The 16379-nt window shown below is 34.4% G+C and overlaps 1 long non-coding RNA gene across 1 annotated transcript; it reads right to left on the reverse strand.

The window, feature by feature from the left end:
- Positions 1-203: 203 nt before the first annotated feature.
- Positions 204-1489, reverse strand: LOC149957438 (uncharacterized). Its single transcript, XR_016478629.1, has 3 exons — positions 1441-1489; positions 474-524; positions 204-398 (listed from the first exon to the last, which is right to left on the reverse strand). It is a non-coding gene; the product is annotated as an uncharacterized LOC149957438 (long non-coding RNA).
- Positions 1490-16379: the final 14890 nt, after the last annotated feature.

Genomic DNA, 16379 nt, shown 5'->3' on the forward strand with positions numbered 1-16379 from the left:
TTCAAGACAAATTGAGCAAAATCAGTACACAAATATTTAGGCCCACTGATGTCCTTTGTAGGGTACACCAGGCGGATTTGGGTATCTCCTACGTACTTCATTGAGTACGCATTGCGGCATGATTTCTCTTTTATGAAAAACCATAAATTGTCGGTTTCCATCTTCACTCTTTTTTTCAATGTATCTTTCTTTTGTCCACCCCCCTAAGTTAGAAATACAGCTACAAAATGTTTTATATTTTTGGCGCCTAATTGGCGGATTATGGATAGATGGATCCTGTTGGGTTTGAAGCCACACATGGTTTCGTCTTGAAATACATGGATCCAGAAAGCAATTCGGGCATTCATTGGCATTAAATTCCTGTTGAACGGGAGCGGGTGTCGGTTGATTTTGCGCTTCTGAAAATGAGCAAAAAATGGAATCAAACTAACTTTGAGCTTTTCATTACGATAGTTCAAAAGAACATTCTCTACCATTGCTTTCGAGTACTGGTGTATGTGGCCGATCCAGTTGATCCTCATTTTCTGAAATATAGAAATGCGATTAGTCAATGTTTTCGAAAATTCACGAAATTTGGTAATGTTTATATTCTGAATTGTAACGCACGAAACACTACTGCGAGATTATAGATTGAAAGCTAAAATATTTACATTTTCTTACATGAAAAGTAAGTTCATTGGTAAATATATCGATTTCATTATTACAATTAGGGCTTCTTATGATTATCCGAATAAGACAAACTGACTACCGTTTCTCATATCAAATATATTTCCGAAAAATAACCTGATTCTTCTGGCTCCCTGCCGCCTTTTTATCTGACCTACGACTATCTGGATTTTACCGTTTTCGGTAACCGACGCGCCAACTAATATTGAAAACGAATAGGCAAATAGGTGGATAGATATATGTCTTTATACTGACTAAATTGATACATCTAATTAAATGTTTTTTAATCGTTTTAAATTTATTTGTACAGCAAAAAAAAAACTGGCTCAGTCCAACGATGTCAATAGAAAGCTACACTAAAATAGGATTAAAGAAACAATTTAAAAAACAGATAATCCATGAAAGTCATTAGGTTTGTCAGAAAAGCGCAAAGCGTATCTGGGTACTGTCGTTAGAATAAAAACCAGTTATCTGCTAAAGAATCGGATTAAAAATATCCCAGTTTATCTGTGTAAGCAACAGATAAAACATCACAGTTAGAAAACCTAACTAAAGTTCTAAAGTATTTTATTCTGGCAAAAGGCGGTGCCCATCACGCCAGAGGGCTGTACAGTATAGGATAAAAGAGATATTCACACAACACTAATCTAATCAATTTTAATTTTGTCTTTATACCAATATACGCCGTAAGATATGTATTTCATTTGTGGTTATTTAATCAAAATACCGGAAAATCGTTAGATAATATAAAAATTAATGTATAATGTAACTTACCAGGAATATTGTTGGAAGCCAGAAACACGTTTTCAAAATTCCATCCATTCGTAACAAAAAGCTCTCGTATAGCATTTTCTTGTTCTTTGCTAACTCGACCGGATAAATTAGACGTCATACCGCGGATAAATATTGCAGAAATAAACCCACTAACTAACGCTTACGATAGTATTTATAGCTTGCATCTATAAAAAAAGGGTAAAAACCGAGCGGTGAAAACCCATCGCGAACGCCGAGTCTAGTCATAGGTCTCTTCGCTGAAAGCAGACATAAGACACTGTTGTACTGTTGCATACAAAATAACATTGAAAGAAGTCAGCGCTACAATAAGCGGGGAAGAAGGTCGGATTCATACAATAGTCCGAGCCGCGGTGAGCGGTCCGAGCTGTCACTCATCACGATAGCCGGTAAGTGATGCAGAGAGGGGGGGTTGAAATTCGCGCACGAGAAAATTTCTTCTCTCCTCTCGGTCTTTAAGGAACCATATTCATGAGACATTTTCTACTCATTAGTATACACAGAAAAAAAACGTACCGTGGCCACGACCTTAGACACAAAACCTTTTAATGCAAAATTGTTTATTTAAATGTTACAAAAATCACCCAAAATACTTAAAAATATTACGGAATTAATTTATATATAAATAAATATCTATTTTATAACTGGCTGAAAATAATTTATTTCCGCAAACAGAACGTGAAGAATAAAAGCCGTACTTTGTCAATAAATACTTCTCCTTAGTATTGTAAATCAATATAGGGTACAATAGATACAAATACTCAAATCAAATCGTAGAAGTGACAGAGTGCATTTCAAATCGAATCCAGTTGGGAAGCGAGAGCTCTTGGACGTCATTGAAAGGAAATACATTTCGTTTTAAAACTAGTCTTTTGCCTTGGTTATTTCGTCAAGTAAGTGAGACCAGCTTTAAAAAATACTAATCTTGCATTTTATATGAATGACGTTTTAGTTAAATTACTTCTTAGTACACCATTTTATTATTATCCAAATTACTTTTGAGCACAACACTGAAAATTGAAATAAGGCACAAAGATCATTTAAAAAAACAATTAGAACACACTATGAGGACTGAACATAATGTGAATGTACGCCACGTGTGATAACATGTGATGTTAAACAATCTTGTTCAGATGGAATCACTAATTTTTGTAGATAAATATTTAAAAATATTAATAAATTATAATTGTTTCTTAAATATTCTATTAAAGTTGGCTAGTCAGGCGAATAGGGTAACTAACCACCCGAACCTATTTGACTATCCACGGAAGTTCTAGTAAAAGATAATCATTTTTCAAGTCTAGCCTTAGTGAATTCTATAGAAATTAGACAATTTTAAAAATTATTTAATCTAAGAAAAATTATAACACGCTTTTTAAAATATCTAAACTGTAGGTAAAAATAATCTATACTTCTTTCAAGTTGAAGTTCAAGTTTATTGATTATCATTTTATGTGACCATTTTAGGGTTGCAATGGCCAAGTCCTCAGTGACTTATAGCCCTTTTTAATGTTTTTTTTCAAAAAAAATTATTACATTTGTATAATTAAACATAATAATAACTTGTAAAAAGAGTTAATTTTTGTTATTTTTTTGAGAATAAAATATTTAAACAGTCAACAACAACGGTTTGTTATACAAGAAATATAATAACTTAGATTTTAAACAGTCATTATCTAAAATAATTTTTTCATCTTTTTCTACAACAAGTTCGATGAAATATCATTTACATATTTTTAATACGCTCGTTGCTCTTAATGACTTTTTCGTTTGGCAATAATGTTCTACATTTTAATGAATTGTTTACCTAGGTATGTAGGGAATAGAGCGCTTGAATAAAATAGCATTTGTTAAAATAGCGTGTTCAAAAGCGCGTTTTTCAAATCAGCATTTTGTTGCAACGGCGCATCGTTAAAACAGCGGTTGTTGAAATAGTGTTTCTCATAACAGCGGTTTGTCGAAAGAGCGTTTGGTTTAGTTGGCGTTTCTTGATTAAGAGTTTCTCAGAAGAGCGGTTTGTCAATCAAAACAGCTTTTTCCATAAACAGCGTTTCAAATTAGCGTTTCTCAAATTAGAGATTTTGAAACAGCGGTTTTGGTCAGGACAGCGGTTTTTTACAACAGCGGTTTTCGTCAAGACAGTGGTTTCTAAAAACAGCGGACCAGCGGTTCTGGTCGAGACAGCGGTTTCTAAAAACAGCGGTTTTTGTCAAGACAGCGGTTTCTAAAAACAGCTCGAGGTAGAGCGTCGGACTGCTGCTCAGGGAATCTGAGTTCGAATATCCGTTGGGGAAGATAAGTTCAAATATATATGTTTCAAAAATTACAATTAATTATCCAAATTCTAGTTAATAATTTCGCTTGGAATATGAATTGACGATGGAAAATGTTATAACATTAAATGCATTCTGTCACATACATATGAATTTCGGGGGTCATTTTAGCTTCAGAGATGGATTTCATTAGAAAATAGAAAATGAAAAGTCGAATACAGTAAAATTGTAGCGTTGGATATCCGCTGCCATTTTGTTTTTATTTTAATTTTTAAATATTGCTATTTAATTTTAGTGGTAGGCAAAAAAATGACCCCATTTCCAAAATATTGCTATTCAAATTGAGTGCCTGCCACAAAAATGAGGCTTATGTTAGGTAAGAATAGGTTAGGTTAGGTCAGGTTAGGTTAGGCTAGGTTAGGTTAGTTTGCAATACTAACTGTCGGCAGAAACCATTAGGTTATGAAATTTGCCGAAATTCAAGAATTATAATATAGGCCTATTGTAATACATATTTGAGTAAATATAGAATGACTTCCCCCACTATAAAATTAAAATAATTTGAAATTTTATTTCGCAACCATTTATTTAGTTAGCACTATAGAAAGAGCGCGGTTTTACGAAACGCTGTTTTGACAAAATATGGTTTTCAGAACCGCCACTATATGACAAAGCACCGTTTGAACAATTTGTTGTTTTAGGAAAAGCTCTATAAAGAAACGCTGTTATGACAGAGCGCTATTTTGACAAAACGCTGATTTGAAAAACGCTGTTTTGGAAAATTCTGATTAAACAAATGCTGTCTAGGAAAGCGCTGTAGTTCCTACAAATCGTTTACCTATACCCATGTACTTCCATGGGGCGAGCATCGACGTTAAATATCTAGAGTCACAGCCTAGCAAATGGAAATTTATTTATTTTTTTGAAATTTCATTGAAATCGATTGATTTTGGTCTACCTTGCGTTCAAACATTTCGAAAATAAAGTAAGTTGCTCTTATCCTTATTTCGTTTTGAAAACTAGCTAAATGATGTTCATGCGATCATTTATAAAATACCAGTTGCTTGAAATTTCAAAATAGCGTGCAACAATACCAATCAATAAAAAAACAGAGATGCGGGGTAGAAACGACTTGGATTAACTGTATTGGTTGATAAAACAAACGAAGCGATGTTGGTGATTGAATATTGGTCTAATTATAAAACTAATTTTCGAAATATATTTCATTTCATCGGGGTGGATAGTGTGTTCTTAAATGTCCGTGCCATCTTGTTAGTGTTTCTCTTTAAAATGAGAAACCTGGAGGGTTCGGCCAATATGGACACTATATAACGTAAAAATCTTTTACAGAAGTAGAACTTGTAAAGAGTACAAAAAAGATTTAAATTCAATTTAAGATAATCAGTTGAAATAGTTAATCTAACAAACCTTAACAAACAAATCAATCGCGAAGACGTCCCATTACTCCACAAAAATCCATAACCCACCCCAACCATTCCGGTTCTTAGCTCTATATTGTAATCATTGAAACGAATTGTAGATCAACCGTATTATTGTATAGAAAGTTTTTTAATCATAATAAACGTTTGGTATTTTTTCTACAGAAACGATGTGGTAAACGCGATTTTTTACCTGACGTCGACTTTTGAGATCAATTCTAAATATACGTAGCATTAATAAAGGGTTTTTATACTGTGTATCAGTGGTATGTTTTTATATTTTAAATATATTTATACACAGGTTATAGCCAGTTTTCGCCAAAGCACAATATAACTTTTATCGGTTTTTTTGGAACGTTTGTGAAATTATTAATTTTTTTGCTCTGCATAATTTTGTTTATTCAATTCGTATTTTGTTTAAATATTTCTAATAAAATAATTATTATATCGGAATATTTTTAGAAGTGATTTTTGCCTTTTAAATTGTCACGCATTTTTGATTCGCGCTTCGATATTATTCGTAGTCACGAGATTTTATTGATTTCATATAGGTTGGTGACGTGTTTGGTAAGGAAGGTAAACATAATGCATTTTGCCAAATCGTGCATTGCTTGCTTACTTTGCGATTATTACGGTAAACGTAATACCTCGAAAAATACTAACTCATTCGATCTATGATAAAAATGTCAAGTTTCTTCATTCAATCTAACGTTAGTTATCGAATTTGCAAACCTTTTCACACACATACACACGTACAGATAATCAGCCCGACAAAGATTCTTTCGATACATATAGATAAATACAAAATTAAAGATAAGCTTCTAAAATAATTTATAATTAATGGTATATCTAATTATTAAGTACATGTAGACGTTTTCCCGAAACATTTTAAGATATGTCTTTATATCTATGATTAAAAATTTCTACGACACATGACATTTAAGAGACATTACATTAATAATTGTTATGATTTATAAGTTTAAAAGTAGTTTGAAAAAAAAAACAATAAGATTTGTTGTCCTACAGTTACCAATTATACAATCTATCATAGAGCAATCGCCTATATATCTATTGATATTTTTAAGTAAACCAAACTTCAATGTTTAAAGGTTCCTCTGAAGATATTAGTAAAATTATTCACGCAATCATTGAATGGGTACTTTGAAAATTTTGTACAGCCCGGTATGTATTGTTTAAAATATTAAAATTACCATGCCTAATATTTCGAAGGTTAATAGTAGTTTCATGACTTATTTATTTATTAACAGCGTGTTTCTTTGGTTTTTTAGAATAACTACTTAACCATAAAATTTCAAAATTATACCATATGTAAATACACCGGAGGACATTGATTGCTGAAATTTCATGGTTTTGCAAAAATATTTTAACACTTCAAAATTTTTTTTATTATTTACCACTAGGTGCTAGATCAATTTTATGAATTGAGAATTCGTAGAGCATCATCTGAAACCTATGAATAGCTTTGGTTTGATGGAAAAAGCCGAATTTTCAAAGAAAAACACGTCTTGAAAAATTGACCAGTTGGCAATCCAAATTAAACGTGTTTGATCCGGGAAAGAGATAGCAAAGGTTCACGTATAATGACAATCGAAGGAAACCTCCAATTAGGGAATACCTATACTAGTTTAAGAAATATGTAAATGCCACACACGCGGAATAGTTTGCACGTTCAAAAACAGTATTCGGGTTTTATTAATTAGACCTATAAAGTGAGCTTGAACTCGGACAATCATGTCATCAAATTAACGCTCTATAAGTTCTGGTGTTACTTTTTGACGAGCAATTTCAATTCTCCGGCGAAGTTCAACTCTCACTTTAATAGGAGTTGCGTTATCTCTTTCTATGATAAATACCAACAGAAAAAAGCCTAGCGATGTCTGATCCGGAGATATTGTATGCCAAAGAACTGGCCCATTTTCCCCGATCCATTTGTGTGGAAACTCGTTGTTCAGGAATTCAATCCCGTCCCTGTGATAATGTGGTTGGGCGCCATCTTGCTGAAAACAAATTTGGCGTCTTTTAGCCAAAGGAAGGTCGTCTGTTGCATCTGACAGCCCGTTCTGTAAAAAACGCAAATAGTTCTGACCGTTGAAATTTTGAGGGAAGAATACTGGACCAATCAAGCAACTTCCTAAAAGTCCAACCCAAACATGTATGCGCTCAACCTGAACTTGGTGATAATGATCGAATCCCCAGTGAGGGTTTTCGTCCTGCCATAGATGATTAATTTGATAGATTGAAAAGTCCATCTTCAGAAAAAGAACCTAAGTCTGTATAGAGAGTATGGCGCGTAAATTGGGGATCGTCTATCACCGCATTGAGCAGCCAGATGCGGAAATTGTACAGTCTTTGAAAATCAACAACAAATCAGCCCTTGGTGAAGCGTAGCTCTGTATGGATGGTACCTTTATAATAATAATAATAATTAGCTAGACTAATACCCAAGGCACCACTTTAGGCCTAAGTCATCGGGCGACTTTTAAAGCCTTTAATTCAGGTGGCCGGGTTACAATGCGTAGGAGGGTGGTGGCAAGCCCCGCGAGCCAACAGCTCCCTACACTAACTATTACCATTATTTGCGTAAAATTTTCCAAACACGGTTTTTACTTGCACCTAAATTGGCACTAGAGGTTGGGCAACTTCTTCGATTGTATGCGACAAGATCTGCAAGAACAGTGTTCTCAGAGTTTAAATTAGGCTGACTCAATCCACGAAACCTAGGTTCTACAACACCCAACTGTTGAAAGTCACTGAAATCACGCTATACTGTATTTGGATGTTACATTTGAAAACCCTCTTCTTGGATTTTGTCCAACTTCTCCAAAGTACAGGCCAACAATTTCGGTACGCACCACTCTTGAATAACGAACCATAATTCGAAAGATTGACGATCTCGATGATGTTAAACAGAAAGTGGCTTCCATTTAAATATCAAAAATGTACGTGACTTTAAACCAATTAACCAGGCTAAAAACCTTTAGGTTAAAATTCGCAAGGTTCTCTGCCCATGAACGTAGTGTAATCAAACCATGGTCAAGGTCTTAAATTAAAAATATGGGGTCTGTTCATAACTCTTGGTAAAGAACAGCCCGCATATCCCGCTACTTGACATGATTAAAATAGATCGGCCCTTAATTGCTTCGGGATAATTCTAGCTCGGTCTTGAAAAGCTAGTCGCTTTCCCGGACCTTGCTGTGGGGACTACCGTCACCTCTGATTTTTGAAATTTTAGATGAATTAGCTATGCTCTTCTAATTAAGTGCACGATTATCGCTTTCCAGGATCAAACAAGTTTATTTTGGCTTGCTCAACTTTTAAATTTTTAAGTAGAATTTTTCAGTGAAAAATAGGTCTTTATCCATCGAACCAAATGTATTCGTAAATTTTACAAATTCTCAATTGTCTAAATTGATCTAGCACCAAGTGGTGAAAAATTAATATTTCTAAACGTTTGAAAATATTTTAAGAAAAAGATGAAATTTCACCAATCAATGTCCCCGGTGTATTTGTTAACCCTAAACATTTATAATTTCTACCTTAAGTAGTTTTCGTAAAAAATCACTTGCCCTTAACTTTCAACCACCCATTATCAATTATATGGTCAAAACAAAATGCTTAGTTGGTTTTAAAATAGGCTTAAGACATAAAGTAACCCACTCACTTACAAGAGTGGAAGGCTATCCGTGAAACTTGTTAACACTTTTGGTATGCAACTTTTCATGGCGTGAAATAAACAAGTTGGCCTAAAGGTAATGTACAATAGCTGGATAAAAAAGTAAGTTTATATTCTAATAAATGTTAAAACAACACCATCGCTTTTCGGACTATATTTATTCACGCCTCGAAAACAATTTAACCCGTTAGGATTAATGTTTCATGCGCTATCAAAGGGCCTTCCACTCTATGCGAGTGGGTTACTCTAGCGCAAGAGCATGCATTAACAATTATAATAGACTTCTTAAATGAGGAATAATTGCAATAATATTTATATAACAGGAAATAAGACCACTTAGCGCGTTTGATGCCATCACGAAGCGTTTTATTCCATCGACGCCACAAGAACCGTCGCTCTACGGTGATCTCTACAATTACGCCGTCTTCTACAGTGCTAATCAGAGGTAACACGCAAAAACAAGGAAACATATCAACATCGCTTGTAACGACGATCGTTACCTTATAATTTAGTATAGTAAACATAGCTATTTACTCTTCATGAGCGAAACATAATGACCCCTCTAATACTGGTTACCTTCTACAAATTTTAAAATGTCGTTTTCGCACCATGAAACCGACAGTGTTTTTACCGCTCCTAATGCTGATATTGATTTAAAGTTTCAACCGTAAACCACCTACTTAACCGATTGAAATTAAATAGCTGAAATATATTTAAAAAATGGTGTTTAGTCGTTTAAGAACTATTTTTGTTCTGGGTCATTTTAAAAATATAAATATAACTATAATATATGTCTACGAAGGCCCACAAATTACACGTTTAAATTTTTAATATTTCCAAGAATATTTTTGATATGTCAATAACAATGTGTAGTATGTAATTGTAATGGGTAGATGGATTCGTTATTCACGTTATTTTAGATTTCATTAATTTAAATTATGTATTGTAGTTATCATTTGACGAAGGTTAAATTTGCATTAGACGATTCCACACTAAAAGAGGTATGCATTTAAAAGTATAGAAATAATGTGTTTTTTATTGTTGTACAAACGGTAGAAACTTTCACAAAGTTTAACTCGACGTTAGGTTTTGGTAAACCTAAAAACATTCGCAGATTTGAGGAAATATGCTGTTATTGGTTTTTGTATTGTGTTCTAGAGCTAAGTGGGATGTAGTTTTAATAATTATGAGCACATTAAAAAAATTGGCTAAGAAAACTACATTGGGTTGTTACTTAAAATATGAAATGAAAAATAAACCTAAAGTATATTATGTATTTGAACCAAAATCAGACTAATCCTCTATTCAGACGATGCGAATAAAACCAGATTTACATTTCGTTTATAGACCAAAATTTATTTTAATGTGTCGTGGCAAAATTGTCTTTGCTTTACTAAACGTCATGTAATGTAAAGTGCATACGTATAAGATTCATACCGAAATGTGTTGTGGTAAATTTTTTTCTTAAAATCATTAATTGTAAAGTCATACGCGTGACTTTTAGAAGGTTACCAGTAGCGGCGCCAGCAACAGGCCGGGGTAGGCCTGGGCTTATATGAAATTTTGGTAGGGGCCTCCAATAGTCGTCTTAAGGGGCCTTCAAATTTTAATAAATATGCCTCCAAATTATTTAATATAAGAAAATTCTGTAATTTGTTGGAGAAATAATATATACATGTAGTGATTCGCTAAATGACACTGCTGTTTTTATTCCTTTCAAAGGTACGAGTAACTTTTTTTAGACGGCGCTACTATATCCAAATTGTATCTTTAATTTAATCTTTACAAATAAATGGTTCCTTAACTTGATTTACTTAGTGTACCTTTGTACATTCATTTTCGTAAAGTTGTAAAATCTGAAGTACCGAAGGAATGAATGTAAATTAATAGACTTGAATTCAGTCGTTGAAATAAGTAAATAACCACTTTATTGTTAAGTGTTATTAGTTCTAATTTCTTCGTCACGTACCCATTTTACCCATTTTACCCAAAAATTACACTCTTGCTTAAAAAAATTAAATAATCCACGTGGATGGATTTGAAAAATTGTGGTGGGGGGGGGCTGCATAATTTTGGGGGGCCTCCAAATGGTTGGCATACCTCACCAAAAATCCTGGCGCCGCTACTGATAGTTACGGCAATTCAAATTAAAGAATTAATTTAAAACGTTTTTGGGAACTTTCAGGAACCGGATGTGTCAACTCAAGGGTTATACGTCACCATATACAATGAAAGCATATGGACACCAAGCAATATTATAACCGTTACAGGAAATAGAATCATATCAGGAAAGCCGATGAATTACACGTGTGACGCATGGGCAATGTTTACCATTATCAACTACAAGGTACGAATTCAACGGTTCATAAAATTTATCCCAATTCAAGTGCTCTTTAAAGATGTGTGTTTTGATAGCGATTGTTCTACCATTTCATTTTACATAATTTAAATAAACGTAATAACATTTATTCGCTACCGTTTTGTTTCTCAATTTTAGATCGTTCTACTTCTCATTATTTTCAACTTAATCCTTTCATTGTTATCGCACATCTCGGAATCAAATTTTTTGAAGAAAAATGAAAGTTATACCGTGAACTACCAAGAGTCATTTCTTTCAACGAGGACGACGACAAAGCAACATGGTTCAAATTACTTCAAACATGTTGGATTGTTTACTTACATTACTTTTTTTAAATGTGAGTATTAATTGAAAATTTACATTCATTCTTCTCTGGTCAGTGCCCAATAACGTGCTATTGAAAACTGAGATAAAGTAACACGTTGAAAATAGCTTTCGGGTCATTCCACGGAGGTTCGAATACTCATGTAACCATGGGTCAACCGATTGTAACGAAATTTCACACACAGTAAATTGTGGCTATTTGATGACCAAAGCCGAAGTTTTAGCCAAAAATATCCAGATGTTCCGAAAATAGAGCCATTTGAAAATACCCCACGGTTTTAGGCGGTCGGATGGGCAATAATCGTACCCCTAAGCTTTATGGTGAATATCTTTTATACAGCTATGACTTATGTCATTAAACTTTCAACACCAAAGTAATTTTAAATGTAGATTTCAAAAATGTTAACGGAAATGGACTGTTTTGAACGGTTTTTAAAAAAATTGGCTTTTTTTCAAAATAATTTAACAACGGGGGGTCAACTTTGACACTTAATTTTGAAAAAGGTCCTTCTCCGATTTTATTGCGTTTTGCATTTTCAGATTTCATTATAAATAAGCTTTCGACTAATATATGATTTGTTTGTGATATCGGGGATATAAGGCATGGAAAACGTCATTCTCCGATTTTATAGTTTTTCAAATTTTACGATTGCTTTATAAATAATCTCTCGTCTCATGTGTGATTTGTTTGTGATATCGGGACGTGAGACATAAAAAAAACTGTTTCGATGGAAAACACATTTTTCAATAAAAACGAAATTTTTAATCAGTTTGCTAAATTATATTTAGCCTGAAATAAGGCCTGTTCTTCATCTATGCATAGTTTATATATTTTAAGCTTGTAAGCTATCCTTCGAGATGAAGATTGCACATTTTCTTTAGTTGGTGCTGGTAAAATGCACAAAATGCAATCCAACGGAACAAAACATTCATCTTTTTGTGACGGCCAATAAAGCTCACCATTATTTTTATTGAATTTCATAAATCTTAAAAGGAAATAATTTTCTTCTTTGATCGCTTCCACTACTAAGGCGACGTACCAATTCTTGTCGTATGCTGCAGCCACATAATCACCAACTGATATGGCTTCGAATGTAAGTCTGTCCTCAATTTCCGTATCACGGTCAAATATTACTACCTTTACTTTTGTGCTGTAAAGGTCTGATGATACTCTAAACATGTTTAATTCACTTTCTGAAACTGGAAAAAACATGTGGTGGCTTCGAGTGCCTACAACTGTGCAAGCTTTTGAAAGACGTGTTTTAAGGGAAATTAAGTGTGATTTAACACTCTCATTCGAAATGTACATAAATTTAATTCCTTTAATGTTTTTGTCTGAACATTCGTAGAACTCTGACGGTGTTAGTATTTGATTTTCTTCTGTTCTTTGTAAAGACGCCTGCGTTACCAATCGCTTAGCAGTGCCACCTATGCCATCACATGGACTTTTGCCATGCGATGTGCCAAAGAAATTCCACTCTGCAGTTAAATTAAAATCCGATTTATGAAAGCATAAATTTAATAGATTTTTGCAGTTTTTATACCGGGAAGCTGCCCCGTCACTGAAGTAATGAATATGAGTAACGTACGGTAAAATATCCTTAATATATGTTACCATTGCTTTCAAGAAACAATGAACAGTTCCAGCGCTGTGATCCATTACGTCGCTGATAATGCAACAGCTATGGCACTGAATTTCATTATTTTCATTCTTAGAATATCTAACAAAGGGATGCAGCGTAAATTGGGTGTTCTCCCTATGAAATCCTTGAACAGCATCCTGAACAATAAAAGAATAGTTATCTGCGAAGTCGAGAAGGACTATAGCGTGATTCAATGAAAGTGTTTCTTTTAATCGTCCTAGGTACGCTGATTGGGTTTTTGCTATAAAATGGTGTTGAACAGCTTTTCCCATTACATTTGAAAATGTTGAAACAAATTCAGAAACCGATTCACGGATGTCATAAAGTTTTGTTTGGTCCTCTTTATGTGTCCACTGTTTATAAAAAACGTAATCCTCTTGATCGATTTCCATTTGATCAAACAAAGAGTTCAAATAATTTTTGAAATTTGTTTCGGAGGGACAAGGGTCGCAGCGGTGAATCATGCATGTTCTATTATCTGTAGAACATACAAATTCCAGCATGAGTGATTTGTAATCTGTTTTAACAGGCCGAGCCAAAGACATCAAATAAAAATTTTGGTGTATCTCACACACGCACACATTGTGCATGCCTTTGGATGTTACTGGAATACACCACTTCGGTCGCAGCGAGCTAAACTTAGAAAATCCAATTTTCAAATTTGGGTTTGTTTCTTTAAACTGCAGGTAGACTTCCTTAACATTTGAGACTATAAGCCTTTTTTGTTTGTGAACTCTTTCACCATTGATGCAGACGGATACATACTCTTTTTTTCCCTGGGCACATTCTAGTTACTTCGTCGTTTTGAAAAAAAAAAAGAAATAACAGATTCAACTGTTTCTTGTGCTAAAGTTTTATCCCTGGTTTTTTCAATGTCTGGAAGAATTCCCTCTTCATTTCTTAGCCTTTTCGATAACCTGGCCAAATATATAGAAACTCCAAATTCTTCACAAATCCGTTTAATTGTCCATGATTTAAGAAGTAGTGTCAATAGTTTACATTTTTCTTGTTTTGTTGAAGTTTCTGCTTTTTTACACACAATCCTAAGGATTTGTGTGTATTAGTCTCACGTACAGTGTAGCCGTTGCCGCCGATGCCGCGGATGGCGCCGTGTCACGCATACCTCTTCAACGGTTATAACTAGAAGAGTCAATGATATCTCGTTCAAAAGTACACATATTACCATTGATAGCCTTTCATAAAGTTTTCAAATCAGAGCCCAAGAAGTTGGGAATTTGCCCATTTTACTATTTTCGGTGATTTCCTTTGTGGTAGATATTTTGTTTAAAATTAAGTCCGATAACGTTAAAAAAAATATTATTGGATAGGTTAGGATTCAGCGGACCTACAACTTCGGTCATATCAGTAAATATTAAATTTAAGTATAGTTTTCAGGGTAATTTACGGGACCCCAATTTTCGTGGTTTTATATTTCCGCCTAAAAATCTACATATTTAAGTCCGATTTTCATGAAAGTTATATTTTTGAATAGCTGTGGTTTACATATAACCTAGAATTGTAAAAACGTTCCTTAAATTTAATTCTAAGTAAGGTTTTTTTGGCAGCGTATACGAACCCCCGCAATTTCCAACATTTTTATAGAGGTCTACGCGCCCGTTTCCCTCTGGCGTTTTTCAAGGCCGTTCAGAGTGGGCCGCGCTTTCAACGTATGAGCAGAAGTAACAATTAATTATGACACTGATCGGCCTAGTCTTCGGCGTATGACCAGAAGTAACAAATAAGTGTGATCAGAAGTAACTAATAAGTGTGATCAGAAGTAACAAATAAGTTACTAGAAGAAATAAGTGTGACACTCAACGGCTGACTAGTAGTAAGAAATAAGTGTGATCAGAAGTAAAAAATAAAAGTGACACTGATCGAAGGAATCTTCGATGCTTTCAAAGTATGACTAGAAGTAACAAATAAGTGTAAATATGTATATGTGTGACCGTGGATACACTTTGGTTGCGATACCGTCGTTGCCGGTTTCTGCGAATAGCTAAAAAAAACTTAACACATTAGAAGGATTGTGTGTATTCTGACCGTCGTACATCTTGTTTTTTATGTCTCACGTCCCGATATCACAAACAAATCACACATGAGACGAGAGATTATTTATAAAGCAATCTTAAAATTTGAAAAACTATAAAATCGGAGAATGACGTTTTCCAGCATGCCTTATGTCATCACATAGCCACAATTTACTGTGTGGGAAATTTCGTTACAATCGGTTGACCCATGGTTGCATGAGTATTCGAGCCTCCGTGGAATGACCCTTTAATTCAATTTAACGAAAATCAATGTTTTGTTTTAGCTAGTCCATTTATACCGAAGAGCCGAGTCAGTCGCTTTCTGGCTGGACTTTTTATGTTTTGCGTCTTCGTGGTTGCGCAATTTTTGTCTTCGTACCTCATGAGTGAAATTGCATTTTTGGGATTACCGAAAAGAATTGAGACCTTGGCCGATATACTTGAGAATCCAGACATTCGACCGATTTTCTCCTCCTTTTCCGAAAAGCTCTTACTGGTAAAATCGTAAAGCTCTTATAAAAAGTGTGCGCAAATATAAATTCCTTATATTTAACAAATTAACACTTTAATTTAATATGTGTCTTAGCTCTTGGGCACTCCGGAAGCTACTGCAATCAGAAACCAGGCAATTAGGCATAAGTCGATACTTAATCACCCGAACATTTTCAAAACTTTGGATACTGATGTGGCTGACGGAAAGTCAGTTATCCTTTATGAATATTACTCGTCTCTTTGGGCGCTTTCAACAAGCCAGAAAAATAACTTTTACGTCAGCAAAGACTTTTGCACGACTTCCCCAGCGTCACTCGCTTTCCGTAAAACCTTGAACTACAACGTTAAGGAAGTTATCAATAAACGGTAAGACTTATTTATTTATTACCAATGGTCGTAGGTATGTGGCGGAGTGGTTTGCATTTACGCCTCGCAGCTGAAAGAGTTCAGATTGTGGCACAGGCTGACATCTCAAAAACAAAACTTGGTAAGGTGAACGGTAATAGTTAGTGTAGGGAGCTGTTGACTCACTTAGCATAAAGACAGACCACCTGAATGAAAAAGGCTATAAAAGTCGCTAACGGACTTGGGCCCAGGGTGGTGCCTTGGGTATTAGCATAGCTGATTATTTTTAGGTTTGATCCAATTTTGGTGTTTAGGATTCTGG

This window comes from Leiobunum rupestre, chromosome 2 (genome assembly GCF_980474605.1).
Source record: "Leiobunum rupestre chromosome 2, qqLeiRupe1.1.hap1, whole genome shotgun sequence".
Taxonomy (NCBI): domain Eukaryota; kingdom Metazoa; phylum Arthropoda; class Arachnida; order Opiliones; family Sclerosomatidae; genus Leiobunum; species Leiobunum rupestre.